Here is a 17,673-nt window from a genome sequence, read left to right as displayed (position 1 = left end):
GAAATAATGTTTTATTTTAGATTACACTAACTGCATTATAATTATTAGTATGATTACCCTGTGAATATCAAAAGATGATTCATCACCTTCTTGCACTTATTATTATGAAGATTATATTGATTTTAGACTAGAAGGAGTGTAGATGTTACACATTTATTTCTAAATCACCAAACATCCATGCTTCCATTCTAAAAATTGTTTCTCTCATAGGCTCAATATTTTGTCCCAATTTTCAAATTACAAAAGTGTACTCCCCACTAAAAATGGAATTGTGCTGGGGGAGTGAAGCTTTTGTAGTACACATTTTTTCCCACTAGGCAAGTGCCAAGCAACTCTGAGTTAGTGCACCCAGTGGTGTTACCTGGGAAAGCTCTCTCTGGTCACAGTGAATTTTTTTGTGAAAGCAGATTTTCGCCCAAACCTCATTTTTTGTGATGGCCAATTTAGAAAAACGGCATGCGGCTGTGAAATTTTGTTTCCTGCTCTGGAAAAATGCTGCAGAAACTGCTGTGATACTGAACACAGATTAGAAGGACATCGCTAAAAGAAAAACTCAAGCCTTCAAGTGGTTTGCTCATTTGAAAAAAGGTGAAATGTAGATTGATGACAAACCTCATGAATGAAAATGTCAACTCATAGTGCAAAATGAGCCTGATTGCACAGTGGTTACTTATCGGGCTTCTCACTGCAATGTCATTGGCCTCTGCTGGGGAGAAAGATGGAGCTTTCTTCTCCTGTAAAGTGTTACAGTTTCAGAAACTCACAGCGGCAGCTCTATCTGGTCACAGAGAGTCACTATGAATTGTCATTGACTTGATCATAATGAGTTTTTATTGTGCCACCATCTTCAATATTAAGCTGTGACCCTCGATTATGAATATGAAGAGAGACAGTCTCAGATATTTTTTTATGGGTCAGGCATTTTGCTGCCCAGAACTCAGAAACGCCAACCTAACAGAAAGGGGACTTGGAAATATCCCATATACGTGTGTCCAGAAAGAAGAGGGAAAAGACGAACATGAACCAGCATGAGCTTTCTTCTGCCTCAATCTACAGTTCTGAGAATCAAATATTCTTCTTTGCTTCCATTTCCACATGTAATACACGTTCCCTTCTCAAATGAGAAAATTTCACATTTCACCCATTTTTGCATCCAACCTTAAGATCATATTTTCACATTTTGTGTTGCTTGATTATGCCTATTGTAGCTAAACATGGCACCACTTATTTCAACAAGTTACCCATGATATATCTAGTTACCTGCCCATTTTCAACCCCATAACGAATACCCAGTGATGAGTCAGAGATAAGGTGCATTTAAATTTCTACAAAACTTAAATTAAGAAAAATGGCTTTGAAGACTATACAAATTTTCTCATCTACCTACTAGAGTAAGCCAAGGAACCTGAACAATTTTTAATAGACAGTAATGCTAAAGTCATTTAAATCTTAACTCAAAGGATCGTTATCAAGTAATATTCCTCAAAATTTCTATCAATGCCTAAGCTATTTGGTCTTTCAGTCTATGTAGCAGTTGTACAATCAAAGACATTTTTAGACACAAGTCTCAAATTTGTTTTTTTAAATCTGCTTTCTTACAGTTTTGCTTCTTACTCATCTTACTGGTGGCCACATTGAGGTATTCAGACACCAACAAGCAATAGTCATTTATATGATTTTTAATCCAAGATTCGTCTTAATGGGCCTTTTAATTTCTACTTCCAAAGAATATATATGTAATTCTCTCCTGTGCTCACCACTCACTATAATTCTGTGCAATGCTAGATCAATAAATATCATTATTTTCTAAGGTTACATAAGCAACAATTTTACTAATGGCTCTGGTTTTACAAAATATATGACTCTATTTTCACTCTCAGAAACCAGTTTTGCTTTTTTAAATTGCCCACATTTGAGTGATTAAGCCAAGACCATACATTTAAATTTTTCATTACAGTGGCATGCCACAGTAGGATTCAATTGGTTTCTAGTATATATATATATATATATATATATATATATATATATATATATATATATATATATATATATATATGAGAGAGTTTGATATAAAGGAGATTGTTTACACAGCTGTAGAGCAGCAGGTGATGTAGGCAATTCCAAGTCCCTAGGTCAAATGGCTGGAGGCTTCTCATGACTTGTATAACTTCAGGGGGTGGTGACTGCAAAGCAAATAAATCCAAGGTGGGCAAGTAAGAGGGAAGGCTACTGAACACTCCCAGGATCAGTATGCAATTTGGCTCAAGTCTAAAAAATCCAAAGTAAGATGATGAATCAAACACAAGATCCAGCTCCAGCATGAACCAAGACAGTTGTGACTTTAGCATTCATTTATTTAGGAACCAAGCCATGCCTATGAGGAAATTTCCTTTCAGTTGATTGGCTGTTCATAGCAGAATTCATGGTTGTATTATGTGCTATCTCATCATGGGGGATATCCACACCCTAACTACTAAATCATTGAAAATTATAACTAGAGAAGTGGACGGACACACACACACACAAAACCTCTAACTTCTGGATTGTAGTTGTAAGTGTCATCAAATTGGTTCTGAATCATAGTCACCCTATGCACTTCCTGTTCAATTCCTATGACATCCTTACATTGGTCTTTATGTTTGAGCCCATTGTTGCAGCCACTGCTTCATTCCATTTTACCAAGGATCTTCCTCAATTTTGCTGTGCCTTTTCCATTAGTAAGAAGGTTGTTCTTATTCAGGTCCAGGTCTCTCTTGATTAACACGTCCAAAGTATATGAAATAAATTGTGTTAGTCCAGGTGGACTGTAGAAACACATCCAGGGAGACCTACATGCATATAGGAAAGAATTTTATATAAAAAAGAAATTGCATATTAAGAAAATATTCTAACCCAGTCCAGACCATGTTCATAAGTCTGATATTACCTCATATGTCCAATATCAATCTATAAATTTCTGTTAAGACTCATGCAACACATGCAATGACACTGAATGCAGGATGACCATAGTTTAGTGGGTGCAAAGTATTGTGGACCCAGTGGCATTGTGAGCATTGTGCTGGAAGGGTTCTCTACGTGACTCCTTCAGCTCCAGAGCTCGAGTGTAACTCCATGTATCTTGTCAACCGGAATGTCTTGCGTGACCTGATTGACAGGCTAAACACCACCTTTTCACTCTGAATGGTCTCAAGTTGGCAACAGATTATGTAACTACCACATGAATCTGTTCATCCTTGCTTCCAAGGAGCATTCTTCCAAAACTTTTTTTTTGTGCTTTCTATGGTATTTTTTTCTTATTTGATTTTCCATGATACTTTCAATAGTTTTCTCCAGCACCATAATTATAACGCATCAGTTATTCTTGGTCTTCTTTATTCAAAGTCTAACTCTCACATACATATAAGACAATAGGAAATATCATGGTTTATGACAGGCACACCTTTGTTCTCAACATTCTTGCTTTTCAATACCTTAAAGAAGTCTTGTGTAGTCAATAATGCAATGTTATACTTGATCTCTTGACCGATGCTTCCATGAGCATTGACTGTGAATCCAAACAATGTAAAATACTTGACAACTTCAATTTTTTCACTTCATCATGAATTTGGCACAGGGTATGGGATATAGCTCTAATATGCACCTAAAATGTGGAAGTAGGTTCACAGATTAATAAAAAGAGACCAGAAGATTTTTAATGGACCCATAGAAAAAAAACTAGATTGTCTTAAGGATACTATTGGCAAAAATTATGATTTCAATTACAATTTAGGTCAGAGCTAAGAAAACAGTGAGGTTAGTAAATAAAAAACAATGTCTTGGAGAATAGATATGGCATATTCTTTCCAGAAGAAAACAATAACAAAATGTTGCTAGACATGTGTAAATTAAATGTGATTTTGGTGAGACTTCAAAGAATATTATGAATATATGATGACCTGATTGAGTTCCATCAGTCAATTCCAACTGAAAATGACTATTCACAACAGAACAAAACATCCTCTTCCTATGCTATCCTTCACAATTGTCCTCTTGTTTGAACCCATTGCTGAAGTCACTGTATCCGTCGATTTTGCTTCGTGTGTGTGTGTGTGTGTGTGTGTGTGTGTGTGCCCCTCTACTTTACCAAGCATGGTGTCCTTCCTCAGGAATTGATCTCTCCTGCAAATTTGTGAAAAGCATGTGAGACAACTTCTTGCCTTTTGCAGTGCTCTGGACGTATTTTCCCTGAGACAGATTTGTTTGTCTTTTTTGGAAGTCTCTGATACTTTCAATATTCATTGTCAGCACCAAAATTCAAATACACCAATTCTTCAACCTCCCTTATTCAATGGTCAACTTTCACATGCATATGAAACAATTGAAAGTATAACTTAAGTTCTCAAAGAAGCACCTTGTTTTTCAACACTTTAAGAGTGTTGTGCAACAGATTTACCTAATGTAATGTGTCACTTGATCTCTTCATTGCTGCTTCCATGAGCATTGGTTGTGAATCCAATAAGGATGAAATCTTATTATAAATCGAATAATCTGAAGTTGCAGGAAGTAAAAGTGTGAAAGTCAGGTTTGCAGAAGGCTATGGATGACAGCGGGAGCCCAAGATACATTTGTGAGATCTACATAGGAAATAAGCATCTGGTAATTTCCCTTTATCCATAATAGAGAGATGGGAACAAAGTGGCTACCAAACAATATCTTTCTGACATCAGCAATAATATCCATTGTCCCCTACTCTCTTCTGAACCTAGCATTAATCTGGAATCTCCTTGTCAATGTACTTCTGAAACCATTTTGGATTCTCTTCAACAAAATAAGCACTTGGTTGGGTCATTTTTCTTTGGAATGGATACAAATTAGACATCTTCCAGTCAGTGGCCAGGTAGATGTCTCCTAAATTTCTGGCATAAACAAGTGAGTGCTTTCAGTACTCCATCAATTTATTGAAATATATCAGTTTGCATTCCATAAATTCCTGGATCATCCTTTTGGCCTAATGCTTTCAGTGAAGCTTAGACTTCTTTCAGTATCACTGGTTCTTGCTCCTGTGCTACCTCCTGAAATGATGGAATTATTACTCTTTTTGGCAAATTGTTCCCTGTATTCATTCATCTTCTTTTGACGTTTTCTGCATCATACAGTAGATGAGGCCCATAGAATTTTCCAAGACAAGGCTTCAATTCTTTCTTGAATCCTCTCAGTTGAAGACATGCTGAGGAGATTCATCCAAACTCTACATCTTTGTTCATTTAATTGCAATATTTTAATTTATCTTCTTGAACTGCTCTTTAAAATTTAGTGTTTGACTTCATTATTTCTTCCATTTGTCTTAGCTATCCTAGATTTCACCACTTGTCTGTTGGTTTGTCATACTGCTGTGGCTTATGCATTTCTATGAGGCTGGAATCTATGTCAGGGGAATTTGTTTCTTTTTTCCCTTTCTCTTTAAATCATTTTATTGGGGTCTCTTACAGCTCTTATAACAATCCACACATCAAGTATATCAGTCACATTTGTGTATATTTTGCCATCAAAATTTTCAAAACATTTTCTTTCTACTTGAGCCCTTAGTACCAGCTCCTCTTTTTTTCCCTCCCTACTCCACTGTGTTAGTTTGGATGGACTAAAGAAATAAATTCATGGATACTAATATGTGTATGAGAAAGAGCTTTATATACAAGAGCAATTGAATATTGAGAAAACATCCCAGCCCAGTCCAGATCAAGTCCATAAGTATGATATTAGCCCATATTTCCAATACCAATCTATACAGTCCTCTTCAGACTCATGGAATGCATGCAATAACACGAATGCAAGAAGATCACAGGCCAGTGGGTGGAAGGTCTTGTGGATCCAGTGGTGGTGCAAGCATCTCAGCGCTGGCAGGGGTCTCCAGTGGTTCCTCAGGCTCCATCAGGATTATTGTCTGCAATGTCTTTCAGGGAGTCAGCTTTATCAGTAGAGTTTCCAAGGGAGTGAGCAAGGAGGAAATACTGGAGTTCCCAGAATCCTCAGGAGAAGGCCATGCCTACACAGAGACCTCACAAGCTACATGCTGATCGACAGGCAAGACTCCTCCCCTACACTCTTAATCCGGAAATTGACACCAGGTTATGTAACTACTACACTCACCCTCATGAACCCTTGATAAAAATAAATTATTGTTATTTTCATGTCTTACACTGTCCGCTGTCCCTCTTTACCCATGTTTCTGTAGTTTGTCCCCCTGAGGGGGGCGCGAGTTGTCAGGTTGATCATTGCAATCGGTTCCCCATTTCCCCACTTACTTCCCACATCTTTCGCCTACCCTTGTGGTATCCTTACTCCCTTTACTGTTCCTGATGGATTTATCTGTCCAGGCTCCGTGTATTGAGAGCTATTTGTACAAGTGTATATGCTCTGGTCTAGCCCAATTTGTAAGGTAAAACTGGGGTTATGATAGTGTTGGGAGGAAGCCTTAAAGAAATAGAGGAATGTTGTATGTTTCATCGGTGCTATATTGCACCCTGACTAACTTGTCCCTTTCTTCAAACCCTTCTGTCAGGAGCTATCCAATTGTCTATGGATGGGCTTTGCTTCTCCACTACAGCTCCCCTCATTCACATCTACATGGTTGTTTCTTTTGGTATTCTGATACCTGATAACTGATCCCGTCTCATGATCACACCAGCTTGGGTGCTTCTTCCATGTGGGTTTTGTTGCTTTCCTGCTAGATGACTGCTTTTTTAACTTTAAGCCTTTAAGACTCCAGAGACTATATTTTCTAATAGCAGGCATCATCTGCTTTCGTTACCATATTTGCTTATGCATACATTTTGTCTTCAGCAATTGTATCAGAAAGTGTATCCCATCAAAGAATGCCAGGTTATTAGAACAAATAGTTCTTACATAGAGGGAGGGCTTGAGTAGAGACCCAAGGTCTATTTGCTGCTTAATACTTAACATATAACTATATGTACATACACCTAAATCTATATTTTATATTAATATATTTAAATATATACATGCCTATATTTATACTTCTACAAACATCTTTGAATCCTAATTATTTCCTTTTATGTTCCTCCTGTCCCACTTTCATATTTGATCTTCTTTCGGCTCTCCATAGTTCCTCTAGGCTATATTGCACTGGCTCAAACCCCACCATGTATTCTACATTCTCCTTGCCATCTATTTTAGATCTCCTGTTGTTCCCTTGTCCCTGATTTTGTTGGCTCTCCCTCCCTTTTTCCTTCTTCTTCCCCTCCCATGTCCCCATGGAATCATTGTTCCTGTTTTTTTTCCTCCCAAGGGTTGTTTATCTTACTTATCTTATATAAATAGACAGTTAAAAAAAAGAAAAGAAATTCTTTTTTTTTTTTAACAATTTATTGGGGCTGATACAATTCTTTTCACAGTTCATACATATACATACATCAATTGTATAAAGCACATCTGTACAGTCTTTGCCCTAATCATTTTTTTCTCTTTTCTTCTTTTACATTTTATTAGGGACTCAAACAACTCTTACCACAATCCACACATATACATACATCAATTGTATAAAGCACATCCATACATTCCCTGCCCCAATCATTCTCAAGGCATTTGCTCTCCACTTAAGCCCCTTGCATCAGGTCCTCTTTTTTTTTTCTCCCCCTCCCTCCCCGTTCCCCCCTCCCTCCTATGCCCTTGGTAATTTATACCTCGTTATTTTGTCATATCTTGCCCTATCCGGGGTCTCCCTTCCCCCCTTCTCTGCTGTCCCTCTCCCAGGGAAGAGGTCACATGTGGATCCTTGTAATCAGTTCCCCCTTTCCAACCCACTCACCCTCCACTCTCCCAGCATCGTCCGTCACGCCCTTGGTCCTGAAGGTATCATCCACCCTGGATTCCCTGTACCTCCAACCCTCATATGTACCAGTGTACAGCCTCTGTCCTATCCAGCTCTGCAAGGTAGAATTTGGATCATGGTAGTTGGGGGGAGGAAGCATCCAGGATCTGGGGGAAAGATGTGTTCTTCATCGATACTACCTCACACCCTAATTAACCCATCTCCTCTCCTAAGCCCCTCTATGAGGGGATCTCCATTGGCCGACACTTGGGCCTTGGGTCTCCACTCTGCACTTCCCCCTTCATTTAATATAATATATATACACATACATATACATATACACATATATACACATACATACACACACTTATATCTTTTTTTGTTTGCATGATGCCTTATATCTGGTCCCTTGGGCACCTCGTGATCGCACTGGCCGGTGTGCTTCTTCCATGTGGGCTTATTTGTTTCTGAGCGAGATGGCCGCTTGTTCACCTTCAAGCCTTTAAGACCCCAGACACTATCTCTTTTGATAGCCGGGCACCATCAGCTTTCTTCACCACATTTGCTTGTGCACCCATTTGTCTTCAGCGATCCTATCATGGAGGTGTGCAGTCAATGATATGATTTTTTGTTCTTTGATGCCTGGTAACTGATCCCTTTGGGACCACTCGATCACACAGGCTGGTGTGTTCTTCCATGTGGACTTTGTTGCTTCTGAGCGAGATGGCCGCTTGTTCACCTTCAAGCCTTTAAGACTAAAAAGCACCGATGAGCACATGAAACACGTTATTTCATGGGAAGAGCTGGAAGGAATAATGTTAAGCGAGGTAAGCCAGACCCAAAGGGACAGGTACAACATGAGTCCCCTGAGGTAAGTACAATCAGCATGACAGAAATGGGGCATTAATCCACCCAAGGGGAGGGTATGGTTTATATCTCCACAGGGAAAGTGGGACCAGACTTCAACCCAGTGTCGCAAGGTGTGAATGCAATATCCCGGCGTGGAGGAGGGAACCGGTGGAGAGGTCTGGGAGGCTGGCCCCAGCACCATATCTCTTGGGAGAATTCAACACTTTCTTTGTTGGAGGCAGAAAATAAAAAAATGAGACCCTTGTCTGTCACTGCCATTGAGGGTGAGAGTGCAGATATGCTGTTGTGGTGGTGAGGGAAGCAGACATCATCCACACCACCACGATAGCAGGCAAAGTCACAGAGGATGAGCTGGAGGACATGATCGGTTTTATGTAAAACCCACATCGGTACAAGATTCCAGATTCGTTCTTGAACAAGCAGAAAGGCCTGAATAGTGGTGAATACAGCCAGGTCCTGGCCAATGCTCTGGACAAGTTCTATGAAGATGTGCAGCAACTGAAGATGATTCTGGCCCCCAGATGACTACGCTACCCCCAGGTCCAGCACACCAAGAAAGATGCTTACTGTGGCCCTGCTGGAGGCATATCCAAGGATAAATGGAATTATTGGCCTTGTCTTTTAATAAATAGTTCATATTCCAAAAAGTTGTCCAAAGTCTTAGCTGGAAGCTTTAGAAATTATAGTATTGGACCTTTATCTAATGTTTGATCTTCCCTAATTGTATTTTGAAGGTTCTCACTGGCAGAGGCTTCTGGAGTGTCCCCTCCCTCTTCGTCCACTACATCTTTTATCTTCAATTTGTAAGAGAAAAAAATAAAAAAGAAGAATGGCAAAAAGGCAACTGCGTCCGCAACAGTCTGAGCGTCAGAGCATTTGATGAGTCAAGGCATTGTGTATACAGTGATACATCTGCCATTGCCTTCCTTGTTGTTAATGTGATTCTAATTAGACCAATCACTTTTAATTAGTATGCTGTCATCTATTGAGAAAAATTGATCTGGCCTTGATGCTAATTACTTGGCTCGATGCAAAGCTTTATAAAAGTAGGAATTGATTACTTCCAGGCAACCTATGTTGCTTTCTTTCCTTTGTTTTCTCAAACACAGCATCTTCTATTTAAGTTCTCATATTAATTCATATGTATCTCTATTCTGAATTTATTTTAATAATACCTTAATCTCTTGTGTGATCTGAAAAGAGAAAGTCTTTAATACTTGTCAGAGAAACGAGTCCTCAGTTAACTATTTTTTCCTCTAAGCCATGTCCCATATTCCTAAAGACTGGCTCTGAATAAGGCTGACGAGGTTGGGCTCAGGTCAGCCTCCACATAAATCAAGGACAGAAAGAAACAAGAGTGTGGTTAGAATCTTAGAAATATAGAGATAACAACCTTGGCATTACAAAAGAGGAGCTTTATTAGTTTTCATGTGGGAGTTTTGATTCTTTTATCTTAAATCATTGTGGCATTTTAAAGGAAAAATAAATGAATACTTCTAAGAATCAGGTGACTGATGATGGATGGTTCTCTACCTGCCATTCAAATATCTTAAATCCAAAATAATTTGAGATAACTGATAATTTTGTTTAGTCACAATATACTTTTAATACAAACCCTGAAGAATTATTTAAATGTCTTTTTAAAAAAATTTAGTTCGTTCGTTGAACATCTAGACTTTTTAATAATCTGTCACTGGAAAAAAAATTTAAATATTTCTTCTTGCTTAAAAGTAAATTAAATTATATGATCTTCTTCCTATAATTTAAATGTACTTTATTTTAATGATGTTTTAAATCTAGTGACAAGTGGAAATTAATTCAAACAAGATTTTTTTTAGGGGGGCTCTTTTTATACATCCTTTTAAATACATAATTGTAACTATCAGTTTAGATTTTCATCAACTATGTAAATTGATTTTAGCACATTTTTCTCAGGGAGTTAGTATCTGTAGATTTTCAGATTTCTCAATGAAATATGTATTGGGACTAGTTATTGGTTTATGGAGCTCTAAAAGTTTTTGAAAACCCTATGGACTCCTTAATCTTTATTTTGGAACCCCATCAAATTGCCCCAGCATACGTAAAGGACTTAAATAGTATGACTCATACAGGAATAGTGATCACTTGATGAAGTTTTTGTTACCTTGATACAATGAGAAAGGGAATTAAGCTAGAATTAAAATCACTTAGTTCATTAAGCGTACTATGTAAGCCAGCTGAGATTTGCTTTTGATAGAAATACTTTTTCAATAAAGAAAACAGAAAATTGAATGTGTTCTTGCACAAGATCCTTAATCATCAGACAGTGACACTTTAAATAGTCTTTTTGTAGATAGCGTAGTTATGTTGAGTATGTAAAAGGTATTTTCCTAACAATGTGACACTTCTTACAAAATTAGAAATAGAAATAGCATGATTCAGTAACCCCACTACTGGGTACATATCTTAAAGGAAAAAGAGGTGGCATGATATATACACTCATGTGCACAGCAACGTTATTCACGATAATAATAAGGTAGAAAAATTGAAGTGTTCATCACTGGTGAATGAATAAATAATCCAAAGCACGGAGTAGGCAATGTTAAAGGATAACGATGCGCCGGTGAAATACATCATAACAGGAATGAACTTAGAGGACATTGACATTCGTCAAGCACAAAGGGATACATATTGTAGGAGACTCTTACTGTGAAAGTAGAGAAAAGGGTTACACGCAGAATCATTCTTTGAAGATTCCTAGAGGTAGGAGAGAAAGGGGTTGTGTATCACTATCTAGAGGGTTACCTGGATAAGGGCAAGATACTATACAGTGAGGAAGAGAACAATATAAAATGATCAAAGCAAAGGAAGACACCAGACAGAGCTCAACAGGTGAAGACGTCACAGGCTACTCTGTACATACAAAATCCTACCGGAACAGCAATAACAACAATCGACAAATGGATGCACATAATCACTCAAGATAAACATGGGCAGAAAGGTGACTGGCACTATGCCCGTGAATGTACATAGAGGTTTGCCGGAGGTTATTCTTGTTCCCATACATGTAGTTGTAAGTGCTACAAATATACCCATGGCTAGTATAGAGTTTATTAAAACTGTGCATAGCTGAATATCTTAAGGGACTGAGTGGAGGGACAGCACTCTTCTATTCCATTGTCATACTGCCATGGCTTGCATGCGGCTCTGATAATGGACGCTGTGAAACCAGTCTTATTTTGAAAACCATGGTGGACCAGTTCTAACAGAGCTTCCAGACTAGGACACCTTAGGAAAACAGAATATGTGGTCCAATATTGAGGGCTTCACCACGGAGAACATGGTGAATAGTAGTCGAATAGTGTATGGTGTAATGCTGGAAATGATCCTTTCAGGTGGGAAGGCACTCAAAACCCAGCAAAAGCAGCTCCACTTTTTCAAAATAAAGTCAAGATTAATGACGTGGATGGAACAAAGCCATGAGTATCTTTACCAGCTGAGGGGCACAACACAAAATGAGAAGGTACAATTGCAAATATTTACTAATAATGGGAAAGTCAACTGTAGGAAGTATGAATATATGAGAATTGGAAAGTGTCAAAAATGAAACGGAATTTAGAAAGATCTATATCCAAGGTATTACTGAGCTGAAGTGAATAGATATTAGCCAATTTGAGTCACATGATGACATAACTTACTATGCTCAGAATGACAACTCTAAGAGTAATGACATTGCATTTATTGACAAAATTAACTTTCCAATACCTATCTTGTGGTACAAACGTATATTTCATTAAATGATATATATATATATTACTACAGTGAAGTTAGTTACTACATCTGTTATTCAAACTCACACACCAACCACTAAATCCAGGGCTTAATCAAGGGCAATGTAATTGAGAGGAACTATTGAAACCCAAATGAAGGACAAACATGACAGTGGGACAGGAGGAAAGTAAAACGAAATAGAGGAAAGAGCTAGGAGGCAAAGGGCATTTATAGAGGTCTAAATACAGGCATGTACATATGCAAATATATTTATACATGAGGATGGGGAAATAGATCTATGAGCATGTATTTATAGGTTTAGTATTAAGATAGCAGAAGGACATTGGGCCTCCACTCAAGTACTCCCTCAATGCAAGAATACTTTCTTCTATTAAATTGGCATTCTATGATGCTCACCTTCCTGATACAACCCCTGAAGACAAAGTGGGTGCATAAGCAAATGTGGTGAAGAAAGCTGATGTTACCCAGCTGTCAACCAATATAGTGTCTGAGGTCTTAAAGGTTTGAAGATAAGCATGTCGCTATCTAGCTGAGAAGCAACAAAGCTCATCAACCTATATGATCATGAGGTTTTGATAGGGATCAGGTATCAGATATCAATGACCCAGAACAAAAAATTATATCAATGTGAATAAGGAGGAGGGTAAAGTGGAGACTCACAGCCCATCTGTAGACAATTAGACATCTCCTTACAGAAGGGTCACAAGGAAGAGACAAGCCAGTTTGGGTACAGTACAGCACCAATGAAACATACAACTTTCCTCCAGCTTTTTAATGCTTCCTCACCCCGACTATCATGACCCCAATTCTACCTTACAAATCTGGTTAGACCAGAGCATGTACATGGGTACAGAGAAGGGCTGGAAACATAGGGAATCAAGAACAGATAATCCCCTCAGGGCAATAATGCAAGTAAAAATATCAAGAAGATGAGTGTAAGGTGGGGGTAGAAAGGGGAACCATCCTCCCAGGGGATGGAAAGCAGAAAAGTGAGTGAAGGGAGACATTGTTCAGTATAAGACATGAAAAAATAATAGTAAATTATGAAGGGTTCATGAGGGAGGGAGTGTGGGGGAGGGAGGGGAAAAATGAAGAGCTGATACCAAAGGCTCAAGTAGAAAGAACATGTTTTGACAATGATCATGGCAAGAAATGTACAAATGTGCTTGATACAATGCATGTATGGATGTATTGTGATAAGAGCTGTACAAGCCCCCAATAAAAATGATTACAAAAAAGGAATTGAAGAATTCTTTCAACTGCCTCAGTCTAAAATTACCTAAAAATGTAATCAAGATGCAGTGATAATTAATAGTGATTAGAAGGCAAAAGTTGGAAACAAAGAGAGATTGATTGATCATTGGAAAATATGGCTTGGTGATAACAAATATGCTGGAGATGAAAGACCAATGATTTTTTCACTGTGAACACATTTTTCTCAACAACAGGAAAGTTACTCGATGCATGTGGATCTCTCCAGATAACAAATATGGAATCAAATTAACTAAATCTGTGGGAAGGTACCATGGAGAAGTATTATTGACAAGTTATAGTCTGTTCAGCATTTGCTCCCTGCTTTCAAGTTGATTCTGACTCATAGCAACACTATAGTAAAGTTCTATAAGCAAAGATACTATCAAGAAATTATTGACTGATTCAGGGACCCACAAGAATAGATGGGAAGAATACACAGTCACTCTATCAAAAATAACTAGTTGACAGTCCACCATGTCAAGAGGTAGCATATGAGCAAGAACCAATGGTGCTGAAAGAAGAAATTCAAGCTGAAGTGAATACATTAACCAAACACAGGCTCCAGGAATTGATGGAATTCCCTTTGAAATGTTTCAGCAAGTGAAATTAGCACTGAAAGCACTCACTCATCTATGCCAGGAAATTTGGAAGACAGCTACCTGGCCAACTGACAGGGCGAGATCCATGCTTGTGCTTATTCCAAAGAAAGATAACCTGATAGAATGCTTAAATTCTATAATGATATCATTGACAATGCACACAGTAAAATTTTAGGATCGTCCAATAATGGTGGCAGCAGTACATTGACAGTGAACTGCTGGAAGCTCAGGCCAGATTCAGAAGAGGACTGGAACAAGGAATATCATTGCTGATGTCAGATGTATCTTAGATGAAAGCAGAGAATATCAGAAAGATGTTAACTTGTGTGTCATTGACTATGCAAATGAATCCGACTTTGTGACCTCTAATAAACTGTGGATAGCCTTGAGAAAATGGGAATTCCAGAACAATTCATTGAGCTCATGAGGAACTTGTAAACGGATGAAGAAGCAGTTGTACAAAGTGAACAAGGGCATATGCGTGGTTTACAATTAGGAAAGATGTGCCTCAGGGTTGCATCCTCTCACCATACTTGTTAAATTTATATCATCAGAGAAGCTGACTTATGTGAACAAGAATGTGACATCAGGATTGGAGGAAGGCTTATTAGCATCCTGCATCATACAGATGACACACCTTCACTAGCTGAAAGTGAGGAGAACCTGAAGCCCTTGCAGTGATGCTAAGGATTATAACCTTCAGTATGGATTACAACTCAATACAAGAAAGGAAAAAAAAAAACTCTCTCAATTGGACAAAGAGTTGACATCACTATAAACAAAGAAAGGATTGACACCATCAAGTATTTGATCTTACTTGTACCCCCAACCAATGCTCATGGAAGCAGCGGCTGAGAGATAAAGTTAGACTTTGCATGAGGTGAATCTGGTATATAAAATCTCTTTAGTTGTGAAGAGCAATGGTGTTAATTTGAGGAGTAACGTGCTCCTGAATCCAAGCCATGGTGTTCTCCCTTGCTTCCTATGCATGTGAAAGTTGGGGATTGAATAAGAAAGATTGTAGAAGAATAGATGCTTTTGAATTGTGATGCTGGGGAGCAATGTTGATGGTGCTGGAGAAGAATATTGAAAGTACCATGGAATGCTAAAAAGGACAAACCAACCTATATTGGAAGAAGTGAGGCCAGAGTGCTCTTTAGAGGGAAGATGAGCAAGACTTCCTCTTATGTACTTTGGACATATTGTCAGGAAAGACCAGTAAGTGGAGAAGGACATCATGTATGGCAAAGTGGAAGGATGACGAAAAGAGGAAGACTTTCATTGAGAAGGAGCGACACCGTGGCTGCATCAATGGGCTCGGGCAAAGGAACAATTGTGAAGATGGTGCAGGACCAGGAAGTATGGTGGTTCTGGTGTGCATAGGACCACTATTGGTGGGAACCAACTCAATATTATCTAACAACAATACTACTAACATTGCAGAATAAAATTGTTCTATAAATTTTACAAAACTGTAAATCTTTATAGAAGCAGACTGTATCATATTTCTTGGGTGGAGAAGTTGGTAGGTTCAAACCACCAAACTCCATCCTTTCAGTTAGTAGGCTAATGTTAGTACACTGTGAGCCTAAAGATCATTGTGTTCATATTGGGATGAACACAATAGTAAAGACATTTATATGAGATCTAGTGAAAGGAAGCTGAGAGCAAAGGGCAGTTCGGGTTGACCAAAGACTTGAAAAAGCTATCGCAGAGAAAAGCAAATAGACTTATTTGTCACAAACTATTCTCCATAATGCAAAGAAAAAATTTTAAAGACTTATGGAATCTCAGAAGCAGAAGACAGAGACCATGCTTAAGGTGGGCTGATAAATTAGTATCTAGAATTCCTTTCCATACTGGATGACGTAGAAAGCAAAAACCTACTTTTCTTCTATTACCTTCCTAATAAGGTTCTAAATACAAATCATATTTGACCAAATAACTTTGTTCAGTCATATTATGAAGGCAAAATTAAAGTGGATGCAATTTCCCTATTAGAAATATTACTGATTTCTGTATTATTGTAGCAGCACCCTATTTATCATTTAATAAATTTGTTATTGTCCATGAAAGATGAAGGGGCATGATAACTATACTCAAGATTCCCATATTTGATCACTAAGCTTGGAAGTACCAAAGGGTAGTATCAAAGGTTGTAGAAACAATATCCTGACCCACATATCATATATTTGGTAGTTACTTGTATTTGCACACCAGTATTTGGGGCATTCATCCTCCAAAAAAACATGTTTAGATTGCATGTCCTCAACTTCTTGTAGGAGATGGGAACATGGTACTTACTTTAATCAATAGACTATTTAAAATACATTTATTACTTTCCAGTAGAAGCATAGATGAGCTACCATGCAATTTTATTTTCTCCCTTGTCCAGGAGCACACAAGACAATACACTTGTAATGGATCTGCCATGCTGATCCACATGATGACCATGGCCCTGGAAACTATAGAGTGGTAGTATATTTGTATGAGCAATACATGACATTTTATTACAGTCATAAGTTATGATATGAGCATTATTTGTACCATTGTATGACCTAGCCTAATCAGTCACTAAGACCAGATTTGGAAGAGAATACCAGATCTGAAATATTGTCATTACAGACCCTTAAATATACAGCATCGGTTTGGGAAGAAGTAACAAAGTGCCTATTAGAGGGGACTTAAAGCTGATTGTATGTGCTTTGTATTGGCAACATGATTGGTTAAACAGACACTTGAAGATATTTGGGGAACCAATCATGTGCTTCATGAGCTTGTAAGTCTAGGGAATAACGATAGCAGTGTGAACTTCAGTGATGTGTGTTGATGAAAATTGACTGTGTTTGAAAGTTAGAAGAGAAAATAAAAGAGCTAAAAATTACTGGATTTTAACAGTAATATAAAAGAATAGAAACAGCTCAGAAATTTGGAGATTTATGTAGTTGGAAAAAACAACCATTTCCCAACCCCATATATGCATATAAAACTAATAAAGGCTATGAGTGACAAAACAAATTAAGTATATGTCTATGATGTTTGTTACTGTAATTATAAGAATTTAAGACTGTAGTTAATTATTTTTAAATTTGATTAAAATATCTAATCCTGAGTGATTAATGAATATAACATTAATCTTTATGACAGAGACATCACAATAAAGTACATAGAATCATAATTAAGGGAGACAGAAATTAAATAAATACTGCCAATTCTAAAATTAGTCCTTCAAGTAAGCTATGGATTTGACTACTAGCAGATATTACTGGTTGAAACTAATAAACAGGAAGTCAACTAAAATTTCCATTCCTTTGGAATGGAAGCCCAAAGATTAATTACAGATAATCTATGACTGAGATTTGAGAAAGTGAG

This window comes from Tenrec ecaudatus, chromosome 2, assembly GCF_050624435.1.
Source record: "Tenrec ecaudatus isolate mTenEca1 chromosome 2, mTenEca1.hap1, whole genome shotgun sequence".
NCBI classification, from domain to species: Eukaryota; Metazoa; Chordata; class Mammalia; order Afrosoricida; family Tenrecidae; genus Tenrec; species Tenrec ecaudatus.
The sequence above is the reverse complement of the archived record's forward strand: the minus strand, read 5'-3'. Positions refer to the sequence as shown.